The sequence below is a fragment of the Rhinatrema bivittatum genome, chromosome 2 (genome assembly GCF_901001135.1).
Source record: "Rhinatrema bivittatum chromosome 2, aRhiBiv1.1, whole genome shotgun sequence".
Taxonomy (NCBI): domain Eukaryota; kingdom Metazoa; phylum Chordata; class Amphibia; order Gymnophiona; family Rhinatrematidae; genus Rhinatrema; species Rhinatrema bivittatum.
In genome coordinates, this window is record NC_042616.1 from 712,926,429 (window position 1) to 712,943,996 (window position 17,568).

Genomic DNA, 17,568 nt, shown 5'->3' on the forward strand with positions numbered 1-17,568 from the left:
CAGAGTAGAGATCCGATGTCAGCTAGGATTGTAGGTAGGTGGTAAGCAGGCATATCCGAAGTCTAGGCAGGTGTCAGTCAGGCATATCTGAAGTCCAGGCAGGGCTCAGAGTCAAATGGAGGTCAGGTATATCTGAACTCCAGGCAGGAAGCAGTCAGATGTATTCAAAGTCCCGGCAGGGGTCAGAATTGGGTATCCATCCAAAGGAGACAAAGAGAGATAGATAGGCAGGCAAGGGCTAGAACAAGCAGGTGACAGAGGATGGAACAGGCTGAAATAAAGACTGAAGACAAGCTGGATGAAGACTAGAACACAGAGAAGCAACTCGCACAACTATGGAGTAGCTGAACCTGTTGCTGAGGCAATGACGGAAGGACAGACAGGGCCCTTTATAGGGCAGAGCCTGTGAGGTCATCAAGAGATGCCTTGGGCCCTCTAAATGAGATAGCATCAAGCATGCGCACATCTAAGAAGGGGTGCATCTGGTCGGGGCTGGCAGTGCCCTGCCACGAAGGTAATTGGAAACGTCCCCCCATGTTGAAGAGCAGTAAGAGGGAGTCAGGGCTGGCAGCATCCTTCCACTTAGGTAGTTAGCAGTATTCTGCCATGTTGAAGAGCCATGAGACAGACCTAGCCAGGGGAAATGAGTGTGTCGGATCACGGGGGTAGCCTGCAGACTGCCAAATGTAACAGTTGGATTCCTGTTCCCCCAAATGTTTGATCTCTCTCCTTTTAGCTTGGACTCCTCCAACAAAACATTGGATAGGTAGCTCTCTTCACCAGGATGGCATCTTAATGTATCAGCTGAACTAGCTGATCCCCTTCATCTCCTTTCAAGATCAAACAGTACTTCTTCAAAAAACTGCTTGTTCAATACTTTAAAGTTCACATAGAACTTGGACCAGGGATATTTTCCGTTGAAGACAACCCAGGAGTGGGAGATTTACTCCTTACGAGTGGGAAAACTCTCAACTCCAGATAGTGACACAAGAAAGGACACCACAGTGCATAGCCAAATGCACTACCACAGAGGCAGACTATGCGGTGCCTCCTACAATCCACTGTGACTCAGAGGCAAGAAACTGATATCATCTTCTTACAATTTCCATTCCAACTCCCTCTGAATCTTTTCTCAGTCAATTGTTCTGATCCCAGGATTTTACCACTGAGACCAATCCTATGGGGAAGGTTCTAGCAAATGTTTCATTCAACTCACTACATTTTCCAACCCCAACATATCCTTCAGTGGGAGGAGCATAGAACCTAGTAATAGTAAATGGAGAATCTTCAGGAACATCAGTGTAGTGAGTTATGTTTTATTTGTAATGTCAACTAGAATTAAACAAGTGTGTTCCCCTGCTGTGGGCTCTAGAGGTTATTCTCCCTTTTCCCCCCAATTGTCAGCGTAACCCCTTGTTGGGTAGGTGGGTTCTGATCTCTGTCTGGATTACTGAGTCCTTTAGTGGTTGTGGTCGAGCAGATGGTGTAGTGGACACCCTGTGATGATTTTCTACTCTGGATAGGCTTGGCTAGATCCTGTACATATGGGAACAGTTATTACCTTGCTCTATAAAAACCCCAAACTTAACCATTAGATAAAACCAGGTACTTCCTTGAACTCAGATGAAACTACTCCAGGCAGTCAAAAAGAGTTGATAACTTCAAACAAGGTTCTTTTATTTTCAGAGGAAAAACAATGCATCTATCACATAATACCATTCACATACATTCACACTAGAGGTCTTACCATATTACATCACAAGGGTGCTCTCAGCAAGGTTTAAAGGCAGAGCCCCACTTTTATAGTGAGATTCTTGTGTAATTGGGAGCCATCTGATAAGACCGCCATCAATGCTTACACCTTGTTTATTTTATCGTGCATAAATATGAGTAACAATAATGCCTTTTCAGGTTTGTCCTGTTGCTCAGGCTGCTAAACTGCATGTTAAAATGCAGGAAACAAATATTCAAGGTTTCCTGTCCAGCAGGGTCAGCAGAGATCAGGTGCCATTGAGGGTCACTGAGTTACCTGTGCCTGCTATCTGTGGTAAGGGGGACTTATAAAGAGGGAACAGAGATTTTTAACAAAAAAAATCTCCATGAAATACATAAGTCTTTCCCTGCTCAAAAATAAGAATTTTTGATCTGGAAGCTAGTGATCCATAAATAGCCAAGGTTAATATGGTGTATGCGCATGCATGATGTTGCCAACTGGCTCCAGATTTGCCTGGCAAGGTTGATTCAGTCCTAGGTTTACTCCATGGCATACAGGGACTTGTAGTTCTGATCTCCCTATTGCAATCCTTGAGAAAAATAAGATTATAAGTCCTTGCAGGCCATGGGGTAAACCCAGGACTGGATCAACCCCATTGGGTGAATCTGGAGCCAGGTGGCAACCCTATGTATGCATAATAAACACGATTTTGACATATCTGTCAATCTCTGAAACGTCATACACCCACACAGATATTTAGGGGAAGGGAGGACCAAGAAATAAAAAACTAATTCCTTTCTAAGCTCAAAATGTAACTGGAGGATCTCAGCAAAAGTATGTAAGTAGGTTTATATGGCTTGGATACATGTGTGTGCCCCCAGGGACATCTTATACCTCAGAAGGAATGTTACTAAGCAAGGCCCAACTGTTCATACTACTTGGAAATAAGGACGTGAAGCATAAAGCAGCTGCCCAAACTTACAAGACATTCATGGCTTTACTTCCTTTTCTTATTTTCTGCTTGTAATTTGCGTGAGGCAGTCACAGGGACATGGAAGTCCTGCAACAGTGTTTGTTGCAGTTCATATTTTCCATTTACATGTGCACACACAAAAATAAAATGCCCCATGTGACCCAAGAACAATTAAGCTGTGACAGACTAAAGAAAGGCCCTTTCTGGTCCCTTCAGCTCATGTACAGCATGATCTTTGCATAATTCTTATGTTAGCTGCCCTTATAACCTAGAAAAGAATCAAGTTTTTTCCAGGATCAATACGGCTATTGGAACTCTGCAGCTACAACCAAGTGCAGCTTCTTACCAAGTCACTGACTTCTAACTCTAGCTTTTTGAACAGGAGAATTTGTGAAAATTCCCTCAAACTGATATATCTCTGCAATTTTACTATAGCTATGACAGCAAAGTACTTATTCTCCTTTCAAGCAGCATTTGCAATCACAGCATGTTGCTTTAGTATTCATGGGGGATATGGATGAGCGGAATGTTTATCTGCCTGATATTTTACGGAAGAAGAACCCTTACAAAATGAAAAGTAATCCGATTATTTCTAATTAAATTATTTTTTTTAATTTTATTTTCTGTATGTATAAAGGAATCAGATTCATTTCTACTGCAGTCTCTCCAAAAGCGTTCATTGTTGTTATTGTTATTTTGATTTCACCTCAGGGAGAATTCACCATGGCGACATTGAAGAGAAAGGGAACACTCCATTAATTTATATTTTCAGTTCTGAGTGCCTTTAGAGGTCCCTTCTTGGCAACAAATCCCTAATACACAAATCTGCACAGTGCAGTGTGATATAGATGTTTCTTTTAATTCTCTGCAAGAACATTACCATAATTGTACATAATGTTGGAACTGACTTGAAGCTGGACTTTTTCTACTTCTGCTAGCCTTTGATCTCAGGGCCAGCACCTGAGATCCACATGCTATACTTTGAAACATGTTTTCTAGCTTTAGCATCTGGGTGTATGGACAGCTTTATTTCACCATCTAATTGCTATTCACCAGTTCTACTGTAGCAATTATGAAGTCAAGTTTTCCCCCCCATACTGGCTAATTTTAAAAGGCGTGCATCTGCGCCAATAAATACGTATATGTGGGTGCACGCGGGCCAAAACTGTATTTGTATCATGTGTGCAACAATGTACGCACAATGGGAAATATGCGTTTTTGGCAAAACGTACACGCATATATGCGTGCAGATCCATGCCTGTACTACACAGACTCGTGTAGATCTGCACGCATACATGCGCAAATGCAAGGGTGGGACTTCCTGTGCATGGGTGTGTAGCCTGAACGTGTCAGCAAGCGCCGGGCTACCTAATTTCACCACCAGGGATGTTGCCCATCTGGCGTCCCTGGTGTTGGCAAAGGAGGAAGAGCTCTTCCTAGTGCTGGCCAGAGGAACTTGCGCCTGATGTGTAGGGCCTGGAGAGACCTGCAGCAGGACTTCAATCAGCAGGCATCCTAATGATGTGGGGTAAATAGAATGTGGGTAATGTGATTAGGTAAGCGACTGCATAAGGGGGGGCACTGGGGGAGGGGGGGGGCTAGGTATGGTTAAGCATGGGAAGGCCCAAGTGGCCACCATATAGAGTGATATTAAATAGGTAAGTATGGAAACTGTAATAGTTTAACCTGACATTACTAGTGGGTGTTCATTTGTTGACTATATCATGCTTGATCACAGACATAGTAGGCCAGATTTACACGGAATGACTGAAGCCTTATAGGCACAAGCATAATAATGCTGTAAGGAAGAGATGCTACTTACTTTCTCAGGGATAAAAAAAATATTTTCATGCTGATATCTCCAGCAATACTTCTCAAGCCAGTCCTCAGGGGACACCTATGCAGTCAGGTTTTCATGATATCCACAATGAATATGCATGAGACAGTCTGACATGCAATGCTGCCATTCTCTGCAAGTCTATATCATGCCTGCTCCTGTAGGATATCCTGAAAACTGACTGGATTGAGGATCACCAATTACTGGACTGAGGATCACCTTGCTGGTGGCTGAAGAAAATCGGTAAGTACTACGTTGGGAAAGTTTAAACTTAAGTTTTGGGGAGAAGTAAACTATTGGAGCATATTCTTTAGTGGGTTTGTGTGTCTGTATTAAATAGTTAGTCAGAAGGCAGAAGTTGGGATGCTGATCAAGTCCATACTGGGCTTGATGGACCCTTGGTCTGACTCAATATGGCATATCTTATGTTATGCACTATACATTCTTTCTCTTTTTGTGTCCTTGTCGCAAATCAGAGGTAAGGGGTGCAGCAGTATTCACAGATTTATAGTAATTTGACAGGAGCTGAACTTGAGACATTACTACTTACCCGATAATTTCCTTTTCTTTAGACCCAACAGATGAATTCAGAATCAGTGGGTTATGCACCTCTTCTATCAGATGGAGAAGCAAAGCTGACATCACAGTATATATACAATTGCAGTGAGATCAGCCTGCCAACTGTAGACAGACTAACAAAAACTTGATTAGAAGGCATAGCTTGGGACCAGTTCATGGTTCTTGGTACTCCACAAGGATATTCCCACTAGTTGCAGTGCATAGCTATGCGACTAGTGACCTGGGCCTTCTGGAGGCTACCTGTTCAGATATACTTTAGGTATAAGTGCCAAAACTCAATTCACATAGCAGTAGCCTACATTGTCACATACCAGCATGGAGGTCACATTAACAGCTACGGAGCACACTCAAATCTTCTCATCCTATATTTTTCCTATAGATTGAGGACCTGAAGAGCAAGGTCCCCAGAAGAGGTGCACCCCGGGCCTACAGCAGCTCCTGACCCCTTTTCCATTCTCGTAGGGCTTCCTCCCTGTTTTGCCACAGGAGTTAAGGATGCGGAGACCCAGACCGGCCAGCTTTTGTGGCCAAGAGTAGGCATGCATAGCTCTCTGCTTCGTCCACTATCCCCCCTAGCTCACCAGCCAAGAGGTTGATCATTGGGAGTAAATGCTTCCGATGATGAGCCTCTAACCAGGTGTGAGTTTCAGGCTTTTCTGAGGGGGATGGTGGTGGAGCAGAGAGCTTTGCATGCCTATCAAATGAGGGTGCTCGGGCCGCTGGATGCCAACCTATGGGCCTTACAACTCCTGAGGGCATCTGTGAGGATCCTAGGCAGCAGGATGCCACCATCCTGAGCACCCTTCTAACTCCCTGGGAATGTTTTTTTTTGTTTTAAAGTTTTGTACAGTCTTTTGTCCCTATATGTCACCTCCCCTGTTCCTTTATTACTTTTTTCTTTTACATGTAAATAGTGTTACAAAGTTGAAACAAAAATATTTCTGAAAAATTCATGTGTCTGTGTTTTTGAAAACCTAGTGAGAGGAGGAAGGAGGAGTTGGGGGAAGGGGTAAGAGGGAGTAAGTAGTGAGAATGAAATAACTAGAAAATGAAAAACAGACTGAAAAAAAAACTGCAGACATGTATTGTCAATTCATGTAGTTTATTTTATCTTAAAGAAAAGTGCCAATAGTTAAGGAGAGGTCTTGAAAGAGTAGATGTGACTCAGTTATTTACACTTTCAAATAATAGAAGGACTAGGGGGCATTCCATGAAGTTAGCAAATAGCACATTTAAGACTAATCGGAGAAAATTATTTTTCACTCAACGCATAATAAAGCTCTGGAATTTGTTGCCAGAGGATGTGGTTAGTGCATTTAGTGTAGCTGGGTTCAAAAAAGGTTTGGATACGTTCTTGGAGAAGTTGATTAGCGGCTATTAATCAAGTTTACTTAGGGAATAGCCACTGCTATTAATTGCATTAGTAGCATGGGATCTTCTTAGTGTTTGGATAATTGCCAGGTTCTTGTGGCCTGGTTTTGCCTCTGTTGGAAACAGGATGCTGGGCTTGATGGACCCTTGGTCTGACCCAGCATGGCAATTTCTTATGTTCTTATGCAAAGAGATGAGGCATCTGCGCTGGAAGGAAGTGCTGGAGTGCAATCACCATCTCCACATACAGCAGCAACGAGCAAGGACATTATTTTCTTTTTCTGAAAAAACAGAAAATACAATTTAATACAAGTACACTGCAACCTTCACACACTTCTGCATACCTCGGGGATCCAGAAAGAATGGCACCACTTAAAATTAGGAAAGCAGCTATTCACAAATAGATAAGGGATGAGTGAAGGTGGACGGTGGCAGAGTTCAGGAGGGAAGGGAGGCATCTGCTCTGCCATTTCCTGGCGCAGACCCCTCAGCTCCTCCCTTAGCCCCTGTCCCTCTCGCTCAATCACTTCCTGCAAGTTGTGGAGTTCAGCAGAGTGTGTCCACCTCCTCAAGCATTCAGCTCAATAGGAGGCGTTCTGCTGCCCTGGCCGCCACCTGTGGGTGTTCTGCACCCTTGTTCTCTGTAGAGGTATCAAGGCCAGCTTCCTCCACTGGCTCCTCATGCATCACATCCTCTAGCTCTTGCTGTGGCTCGTTGCAGGGTTGTGGCTGCTCTTACCCCATGGGTGGCCCTTGGTATAGCTCAGCCTCCTCCTCTGAAGTATCAGGCAGTTGCTGTATGCGGCAACTTGACGTTTGCATGCCACTTGACCCTGCCTGGCCTCATCTCGGCTCCCTGCAACAGTAAACATGATACATATTGATGTTCACATCATAGGTGTGTAAGTGTCTAAAGAATGTCTATGTTCACAATCTATTCAGGTCCTCAACTCCTCTTTCTGCCTCTCCTGATACTCATCAGAACATTTAAATCATGTACCCCTATACATCTTGCTCTGCAGATATATAGGGACAAAGGTGAAGATACCACCTCTTTTCCAGGGATAAAAACCCATTCTGTTTAACTCCCATTTAAGATTGTATATTGGTTGGAAAGAAATAAGCTAATCACTTTCAACCCATCCTGGGCCTGTTCCAAGGATAAATTTATATTTGGACCCATTGGCCAAATCAGTTAAACATCATCCATATATAAAAAAAAACCTTCAAAATCCAAAGAGTAGATTAGCTGACCAAAGGGTTTCAGAAATATATTAAATAGTAACGGCAACAGGGATGACTCCTAAGGGACTCCATTTTGAAAAATACAAAAGGCACAGAAAACCTAACTCTAATCTTTACCACTGCAGTTCTATCTGAGAGAAATGAGGCAATCCATTGCAAGACTTGCCCATAACTCTACAACAATCCAAAAAAATGTTATGGTCCATCAAATCAAAAGCACAGGAGAATCAAAAGCACAGAATTACATAGTAAACTTTAACACTTTTCTTACCAGCTACTTATCTTCAATGATGATTTAGTGTCTTCAATGTACTATACATTATTTCTCTTTTTGTGTCCTTGTCACAAATCAGTGGTAAGGGGTGCAGCAGTATTCACAGATTTATAGGAATTTTGACAGGAGCTGAACTTGAGAAGTTACTACTTACCTGATAATTTCCTTTATTTAGACCAGACAGATGAATTCAGAATCAGTGGGTTATGCACCTCTACCAGCAGATGGAGACAAAACAAAGCTGACATCACAGTATATATACTCCTGCAATGATGTCAGCCTGCCAGTACTCTCTTCAAAGCCAACTGTAGACAGACTAACAAAAACTTGATTAATAACAGATAACCATTTCAGTACTCAGCCAACAGGAAACACTGAGCTCAGACAAAGAATGTATCAACATTTGTCTAGGGACTGGACTAACCCTTACCAGTAACCCCTGAAAAAAAATAACCATGCAGGAGGACCATATCACAATCATTTAGCAGCCAAGGGTGGGAAGCTGAATTCGGTTGTCTGGTCTAAAGAAAAGGAAATTATCAGGTAATTTCTCATTTCTTAGCATCCAGACAGATGAGTTCAGAACCAATGGGATGTATCCAAGCTACTTCTGAATAGGGCAGGAGACTGCCTATGGTCCAGTCAAAACAGCATGTGCAAAGACTGAGTCCTCCTGGGCCTGTACATCCAGACGATAATACCTGGAAAAGGTGTGTAAGGAGGAGCATGTCACAGCTCAGCAAATGTCAACGGGAGACAACAATCTAACTTCCACCCATGACACTGCCTGAGCGTTAGTGGAATGAGCCCGAACATGACATCACAGGGAAAAGCAAGAGGCTTTATGCAAGGAAACCAAAATGGAATTTTTCTTTGGCTCAGACATGGAATCCACCCCAGGTACTCCCAGCATTTTCAAGGTCTGGGAAATCAAGGTTGGCAGTTCAACTCTAAGGAAGAAATGCAGCATAGCCCTATATGGTTCTAATCCTGGAATAATTTCTCCATCCTCTAGCGAGTCAGGATTGGCCTCATGATCCGGATCCTTATCAGGCAGACCTGCTGCTGATCTAGGTGTACTCCAGTGCTTAACAGTAGAACCAGGCATGCGAGAGATCCCCACCTGCGACTCTGCTCTGGCAGCATTGGACGGGGCTGAGGACTGTGCCCTAAGAAAGGATTGCAATCCTTGGAAAAATTCTACCCAGAATTTTTAAGCAGAAGGATCCATGCCAAAACTAGAAGATACCTGAGGCGCACTCACTGAGCTACCCTCCCCCGCTGACAAACCAGTTAGGGGAGTTCCAAGATCAGGCGCTCCTCCTGACATGTCTTTACCCAGACCTTCATCTGGCTGGGAAGAACCAGGCTTCATAAAATCAGAGGAAGATAATTCACCCTGAGCCTCTAAACAGCGCTGGCACAAGCTAGCGGGCATGCCAGCTTGAGATGCCCGAATATGACAGGTAGCGCAGAGAGAAAGGCTCTTAGGTTCCTTAGCTATAGTTGCCAAAAGGCCTTCAGTACACTTAATAGGAGACTGAAGGCATGCGTCCAGCGTTTTTTTTTTTTATTATGTCCAAAAAAAAGTAGGCGTCCAAATTAGGTGTCCAAAACTTAGGTCACCCTAAACCTAGGCGCCCAAAACATAGGTATCCCTATGGATAGACACCGTAATGCTAGGTGCCCCAACTTTAAGGGCACATGTAAGCCTGAGGCCACTAAGGGCGCCGCTTAACTTGGACAAAGAGGCCCAACTAAACGGACAAAAACTGGACACACAACCTGGAAGCACAGCTAGACACACTGGCCGAACTGACAGTCCTGAAGAGTGCAACCTAACAAAAATGCGCGAAACACTGTTGAGGCCTAACATGAGGTATGCAGTGAAAAAGTCCCACAGCGGGGCCTAGCCTAAGAAGGCTGCTCAACCTGCTAGGCTGCCCATGTCCCTTAACCTCCCATGGAGCAGGGCGAATGTCGGAACGGCACGCCGAACACAGAGACCGGAGGAAGCCTTCTCTGTCTCTGTAAATGTATTTATTTATTTTTTAAACTTACCTGAGTTCAGCCTTTCCTGGATGAGTACAAAGACGGTCTCCAGCTGCGAGGGGAGAGGGCATATATTGTCACCGCTGTGCTCAGCTTCCTGCACCTGCTGCCTTTCAGCTATTTGAACAGCTAAGTCCATGCCGGCTGAACAACTAGCTACCGGACCAAGGCACTTATCTGAGGGACCTCGGATGTCACCTCAGGAATTCTCAAGTGGTGAAGGGACCATTTGGTATCATTGGAGGAGAGCGGGGCAAATTAACTTTCCTTTATTTCTCCTTTTCAAAGTAAAGCTACCCCCAGTAGGGAGATGCTCGTCCACCATCTGCTGGAGATGGTGAATACTGGCAGGCTGATGTCACTGCAGAGGTATATATACTGTGACGCAGGGGCAAATTGGCCTATCGGGGCTTTGGGCATGCCCCGGTGGGCTGGTCCAGTGAATCACGTGGTTGGTGTTGGTCACAGCGGCCCCCATGTCTGCTGTGACTAACACTGGGCCCTCGGTTGCGTTTCTTTTCCGAGAGTTTCCATCAGGGGCATCAGCCCCATCAGTGCCCAGAGTCTCAGCATAGGCTCTCGCTAAGGAGAAGGCGCAACGCTGCTGTGTCGGCAGGAGCCTACAAAGCACAAGGAGGAGGGGCAGTAGCAGTGTCTGTGGGGCCGCAAGATCCACGGTTGAGGAAGAAGATGCAAGGCCTGAGGAAGCAGGGCTGCAAGGCCCAAAGAGGTATCAGCTGCTGTGCTGGCTAGGCCTTCCTCCCACCGTCACTGCAGAGGCCTGAAACAGTGTGGGTGCCTCCCCTCATTAGCTCGTGTTGTCTCTCTCCCTTCGGGAGGCGAGCAGTAGGCCTCTTGCTACTGCCCAACCGCTGGATCCATGCTGCAGGAACCTCTGCAAAAGGTCCCCCTACTCCTCGGGCCGTGGCAAAAAAAAAAAAAATTCAGTATGGAGGCTTATAGCCTGCCTCCTCCCACAGCAACAGGCGGGCTACTCACAGGGAACCTTTTAATCCAGGGCTTTGCCTGCATCCCCCTAACCATCAATGTGAGCAAAAAAAAACCCCAATTGTTAAAGTTAATAGGCTGCTTCTACTGCTCTGGCACTTTTTTGGGGGGTGGGGGAGAGACAGTATGTGAGTGTGTGTAACTGTGTGAGTAAGCATGTGTGAAAATTGTGAGAAAATGTGTGCGAGACTGAACCTTTGTGTGTCAGCATGTGAGTAAGTGTGTGTGTGTCTGAGCATATGTGTGTCAGTGAGCATCTGACAAAGTGTGAGACTGAGGATTTGTGTGTCAACATGTGAGAAAGTGTCAGTGAGCATGTGTGACACTGCCTGCCTATATGAGTCAATGAGTGTGTGAGACTGTGTGCGTATGGTCTAGGGTGTGCTCTACTTCTTAGCTATTCAGGAAAATTGTGGAATTTATGTTGAGATATTTTGGCTCCTGGTCACATAATGGATCTCTCAAGAGTCAGCTTGCCATGCTTTTTGGAGCTGTTGAACATGTGCTGCATAAAAAGCACACAATGGTATCAGGCATATAACCCGTGGACCTATTTTGAAAAAAATCCCCCGGGCTGATATTTTCCTACAATCCGCCCCTGCTGTGACGTCAGTTTGTTCTGTCTCCTTCTGCGGGTAGAGGTGCATATTCCACTGGTACAGGATTTATCTGACCAGAAGCTAAGAAATTTTTCATTTGTATGTCAATTGCCCCATCCTCTTCCCTAATCTCTCTCCTTATAGAGTCTCTGTTATCTGATATTAAAACCTTTCTTCACAGCTGTGATACATTTCAGACAAGCTACTAATTGCTAGTCTCTACTTTGCACAATCATTAACCTCTGGCCCACTTCTTATTGTTCATAGCAAGCAAAGCATAAATCAAAAAAGAACATTAGCTACATTGAATATATTGCAATACATTGAACAGAGAGATACAATAAAGCTTTTTTTTTTTTTTACTTTCTCATATCAACCCTTGCTGTAGTTACAAGATGTTAGGTTCCATATTAGGAGCTACCACCCAGGAAAGAGATCTAGGCGTCATAGTGGATAATACATTGAAATCGTTGGCTCAGTGTGCTGTGGCTGTCAAAAAAGTAAACAGAAATTTAGGAATTATTAGAAAGAGAATGGTGAATAAAATGGTGGATGTCATAATGCCTCTCTATCACTCCATGATGAGACTGCACCTTGAATACTGTGTGCAATTCTGGTCATTGCATCCCAAAAACAATATAGTTGCACTGGAGAAAGTACAGAGAAAGGCGACCAAAATGATAAAGAGGATGGAATGACTCCTCTATGAGGAAAGGCTAAAGAGGTTAGGCTATTAAGCGTTGAGAAGAGATGGCTGAGGGGGGATATGACAGAGATCTACAGAATCATGAAAGGACTTGAACTGATAAATGTGAAAGTTATTTACTCTTTTGGATAATACATGGACTAGGGGCACCTCATGAACAGGTCGATTCAGTAAAGTCCGCGGGAGAGCCCCTCGCCGGTGCGCGCGATGCAGTATTCAAATTAGGTGGCGCGGTAGAAACGGGTAGCGCCTCCTTTTTGACAGGAGCAGCGGTTGTCAGCGGGTTTGACAGCCAACGCTCAATTTTGTCGGCGTCGGTTCTGAAGCCCGCTGACAGCTACGGGCTTAGAAACTGGACGCCGGCAAAATTGAGCGTCCGGTTTTCGGCCCGACAGTCACAGGCCGAATTCAAATTTTTTTTTTTACTTTTTGTACTCTTCGGGACCTCCGACTTAATATCGCCATGACATTAAGTTGGAGGGTGCACAGAAAAGCAGTTTTTACTGCTTTTCTGTGCACTTTCCTGGTGCCAGAAGAAATTAGCGCCGACCCAAAGGTCAGCGCACATTTTACTTTCTGTATCCTGCGCACATACCTAATAGGGCCATCAACATGCATTTGCATGTTGAGGGCGCTATTAGGTGCCGCGAGTTGGACGCACGTTTTCCTCCCCTTACTGAATAAGGGGTAAGGGAAAACACGCATCCAATAGCAGGCTAACAGTGCGCTCCGTCGGAGCGCATTGTACTGTATCGGCCTGGAAGTTAGCAAGTAGACATTTAAAACAAATCAGACAATTTTTTTCACTCAATGCACAATTAAGCTCTAGATTTCATTGCCATAGGATGTGGTTAAGGCAGATAGCTGGGTTTAAAAATGATTTGGATAAGTTGTTGGAGGCGAAGTCTATAAACCTCTATTAATCAATAAGGAAAAGCCACTGCTTGTTACTAGCATTAGTACCTTGTAATCTATTTAATGTTTGGGTACTTGCCAGGTACTTGTGACTTGGAATGGCTACTGTTGGAAACAGGATATTTGGCTTGATGGTCCCTTGGGCTGACCCAGTATGGCATATCTTATGTTCTTAACCTCCCCATATAACCCCAAATCCCGCCATATGGAAACCCCTGCTCCAGGGATTCAACCCCCACTACCTACTCCCCAACAGAAGCATAATCCCTGAGATCTAGGATCCCACCATCCCCTCTTTACACACAAATAGACCCTGATGGTCTAAGGGGTTTCTGTCCCCCAACCCCTGAACCCCCTTCATTGGTGCTGAGGTAGTGGAGGCTGGGAGTGGACCTTAACTCTGGGCCAGGTCGATGCCATCTTCCAAAAGGGTGCGCTGGGTCTCCACTACCCTATTAACAATGCTCCTTGAATTCTAAACTGAACAAGAAAGTATTAGCTCTTGAAAGATAATTAAGACATGTATTGCTAATCCAATAAAATGGTATCATCTTTTATATTTTTTGTTTTAGTAAATCCTTATTTCTGTGGATTCAACTGAATTAGCACGGATGCTAAACTACTTAATGCCATAAAGTATGGGTCAAACACAATGGGTCTTACCGTATTTTTCGCTCCATAAGACGCACTTTTTTTCCCCCAAAGGTGGGGGGAAAATGTATGTGCGTCTTATGGAGCGAATATAAAAAAAAAACCAAACAAAAATCTAACAAACACCCCTCCCCCCCCCGACTCCCCCAAGACCTGCCGACTTAATTTCCTACAAACCCCCCCCCCAAGACCTGACAAATTAATTTCCTGCAACCCCCTACCCTCCTGACCCCCCCAAGACCTGCCAAACGTCCCTGGTGGTCCAGCGGGGGTCCGGGAATGATCTCCTGGGCGTGGGCCATCGGCTGCCAGTAAACAAAATGGCGCCGACGGCCCTATGCCCTCACTATGTCACTGAGACCGACCGCTGCTATTGGTCGGTCTCAGTGACATAGTGAGGGCATAGGGCCGTCGGCGCCATTTTGTTTACTGGCAGCCGACGGCCCTATGCCCTCACTATGTCACTGAGACCGATCGCTGCTATTGGTCGGTCTCAGTGACATAGTGAGGGCATAGGGCCGTCAGCTGCCAGTAAACAAAATGGCGCCGACGGCCCTATGCCCTCACTATGTCACTGAGACCGACCAATAGCAGCGGTCGATCTCAGTGACATAGTGAGGGCATAGGGCCGTCGGCGCCATTTTGTTTACTGGCAGCCGACAGCTCACGCCCAGGAGATCGTTCCCGGACCGCTCCTGGACCCCCGCTGGACCACCAGGGACGTTTGGCAGGTCTTGGGGGGGTCAGGAGGGTGGGGGGTTGCAGGAAATTAATTCGGCAGGTCTTGGGGGGGTCAGGAGGGTGGGGGGTTGCAGGAAATTAATTCGGCAGGTCTTTGGGGGGTCAGGGGGGTGGAGGTTGTTAATTTAAAGGGTTGGGATGGGGGGGTTTGGGGGTTCCCACAGAAAGAAAAATATTCTGATCTGGGGAGTGGACCGAAATGGCCCTCCCCAGACCCGAAAACAAAATGGGGAGAAAAAAAAAACCTATGCACTCCCCTAATTTGCTCCATAAGACGCCCAGACGCAGAACCGGTTTAGCACAATTTTTTTTTTTTTAAATTTTCCCCCTCTGAATCCTAGGTGCGTCTTATGGTCAGGTGCGTCTTATGGAGCGAAAATACGGTAATTAAGCAGAAATGAAAGTAAAGCAGGAGATGAAGTACAGCAGCATTAATTGTAAAATGGTAGACTAGATAAGCCTTGCGCTCTTTACTTGCCTTAATTTCTCTGTTTCCTTCCTCATGGCAGCTAGCAATCACCGGGCTAAATTCTAAAGCTGCATTACTCCCCTTCTCCCTGTATAACAAAACACATATTACTGGAACCCATCCAAGTCCCGCCGCACAAAGCTAGCTGAATCGAAGAGTCACGTCACAGGGCTGCCCTCGTGCTGAAGGTAAGCCAATGAGATGTGCGGGCCTGTGGGAAGTGGGGGCCGTGCGCCGAAGTGGGTGGAGTTTGGCCGGCTCGTGGCTGTCGCGGGATTCTGTTCTATCTGTGGCTGGGCTGCGGGAGCGGGAGTTTGCTGCCAGCAGGTCAGTGTCTGCTTGCCCCTCTGCCTTCCTCTCTTGGTTTCTTTTTTTTTTTTTTTTTCACCGTTTTGCAGTGACAGACTACTTGCAGTTTGTGTTTTTGTATGTGTGGGAGGACGGACTCACGTGCAGAAGACGGTGTGCATACTTTGCGGCTTCTGCCTGGCTCAGACTGCTGGGAAAAGGGCGGTGAAAGTTTTCACCGTCGGCTCTTTACTTTCAAGGAAACGCTAATCGTTTCTGGTTGTTGACACTGTGCTTGTTTTATTATTCTTGTTTCCCAATAATGAACTTGACTGGATTAGTGGCAAAGTGGTTGGCTATATATTAGTTGCAGACTATAGTCAACTAGCAGAGTGTGAAATAACCCCAGCCTTGTGATTTATGTCGGATTTGCTGTTGGACACCTGTGTAAATTGGTCGAAGTAAAAGTAGTTAAGTCACAATGTGGGCAGTGTAAAGGCTGTGTTTGTCCTCCCTCCCCTTCCCCCCACCTCCCTTCCTGATGGGGGCCCCCCAAGCTGGCCAAAAGTTCCGGTTGGGTCCAACGATTCGGTGCAGTCCCTCTATGCTTCAACAGCCAAGAGGGAAGAAGCAGGAAATGCTGAGGCGATTAGAACAAACGTTCCCGACTTCCACGGTCGGGTCAACCGATGCTATGGCTTTAACGGCCAGGGGTCAAAGGACAGCTCCACGGCTTATATGGCCAAAGGGTGTGTGCCCGCCTCAGCTGATTTTCATTCTTACCACTTTCAGAAGCAGGGGGGGCTCGCTGGTCACTATTGTAGTTGCGATCTGTTATGCAGTTTTTGTACAGTTATTTGATGTTATTTGCGAGCAGCACGTGACGCCGACGTCACGTGCTGCTCGCAAAGGAATACAGAAATGGCGTCCTGACTCCCCGCTGGACCACCAGGGGGTTTTGGTAAGTCTTGGGGGGGGGATTAAGGAGGGTGAGGGGTTTAAATTTTTATTTAGGATCAACAATCGCGATTTCCAACTTATTCAACATAGCTATGTTGAATAAGTTGGAAATCCGATCGTTTTCGCCTCATCACTTTTTTAAGTTAAAAAAAAAAAAAAGTTGCGTTTTACATATGCGGTCAAAACGAATGCACACCTCTACCCTTCCTCCCCTTCCCCCACCCCCCACTTTCCCAAATACGGCGCACTTACGTATCTTCGTTTGAAAAGCAGATTTTATTGAATGGACAGAAAATGGCCGCAGCCCATAGACGTTGAATAAACAGCAATTATCAAGCGTAACAATAACATCAAATAACTGTACAAAAACTGCATAACATATCGCAACTACAATAGTGACCAGAGAGCCCCCCCGCTTCTGAAAGTGGTAAGAATGAAAATCAGCTGAGGCGGGCACACACCCTTTGGCCTTATAAGCCGTGGAGCTGTCCTTTGACCCCTGGCCGTTAAAGCCATAGCATCGGTTGACCCGACCGTGGAAGTCGGGAACGTTTGTTCTAATCGCCTCAGCATTTCCTGCTTCTTCCCTCTTGGCTGTTGAAGCATAGAGGGACTGCACCGAATCTGTTAGGCCGCTTGCCCAGTTCAAACAGACTGATCCTCCTAAATGCGGGGGGGGGGGGGGGGTGTTGTCTCTTCTGCCAGTCAACATGCCAAGGCTCCCTGGTAGCGGTACTGCTTACCAGGGACCCCCCAACAGCCAACCGGGCTGCGGCCATAAGGTGTAAAACCGCCTGAAGACCATCTTGTAGGTTGGAGTTAAAAATATCCCAGTCGACGTCAATAGGTGTACACCATCATGCCGAAACATCCCAGGGCTTTCATCTATCAATTCGTGTGTTACTGACAAACCATCAATGACGGGCATGAATTTTACCATCCATTTGTTGATCTTTTTCTCACCTTTTCCATCGCTGCATGAGATCACTCCCCTCTCCAGACTCTGCGAGGTGTGATGCAGGACCAGACAATCACCGACTGCAGGAACATGTTATGCAATACCATTAAATCTTTCTGCATTTTTTTGTGTGAGGGCTACACTCTTGGTCCGGGGCATATCATTACCGCCGAGGTGTATGACGAGGGCCGCAGGCGAATCGGGGTTGCAATTGCGTAGTTCCAAAAC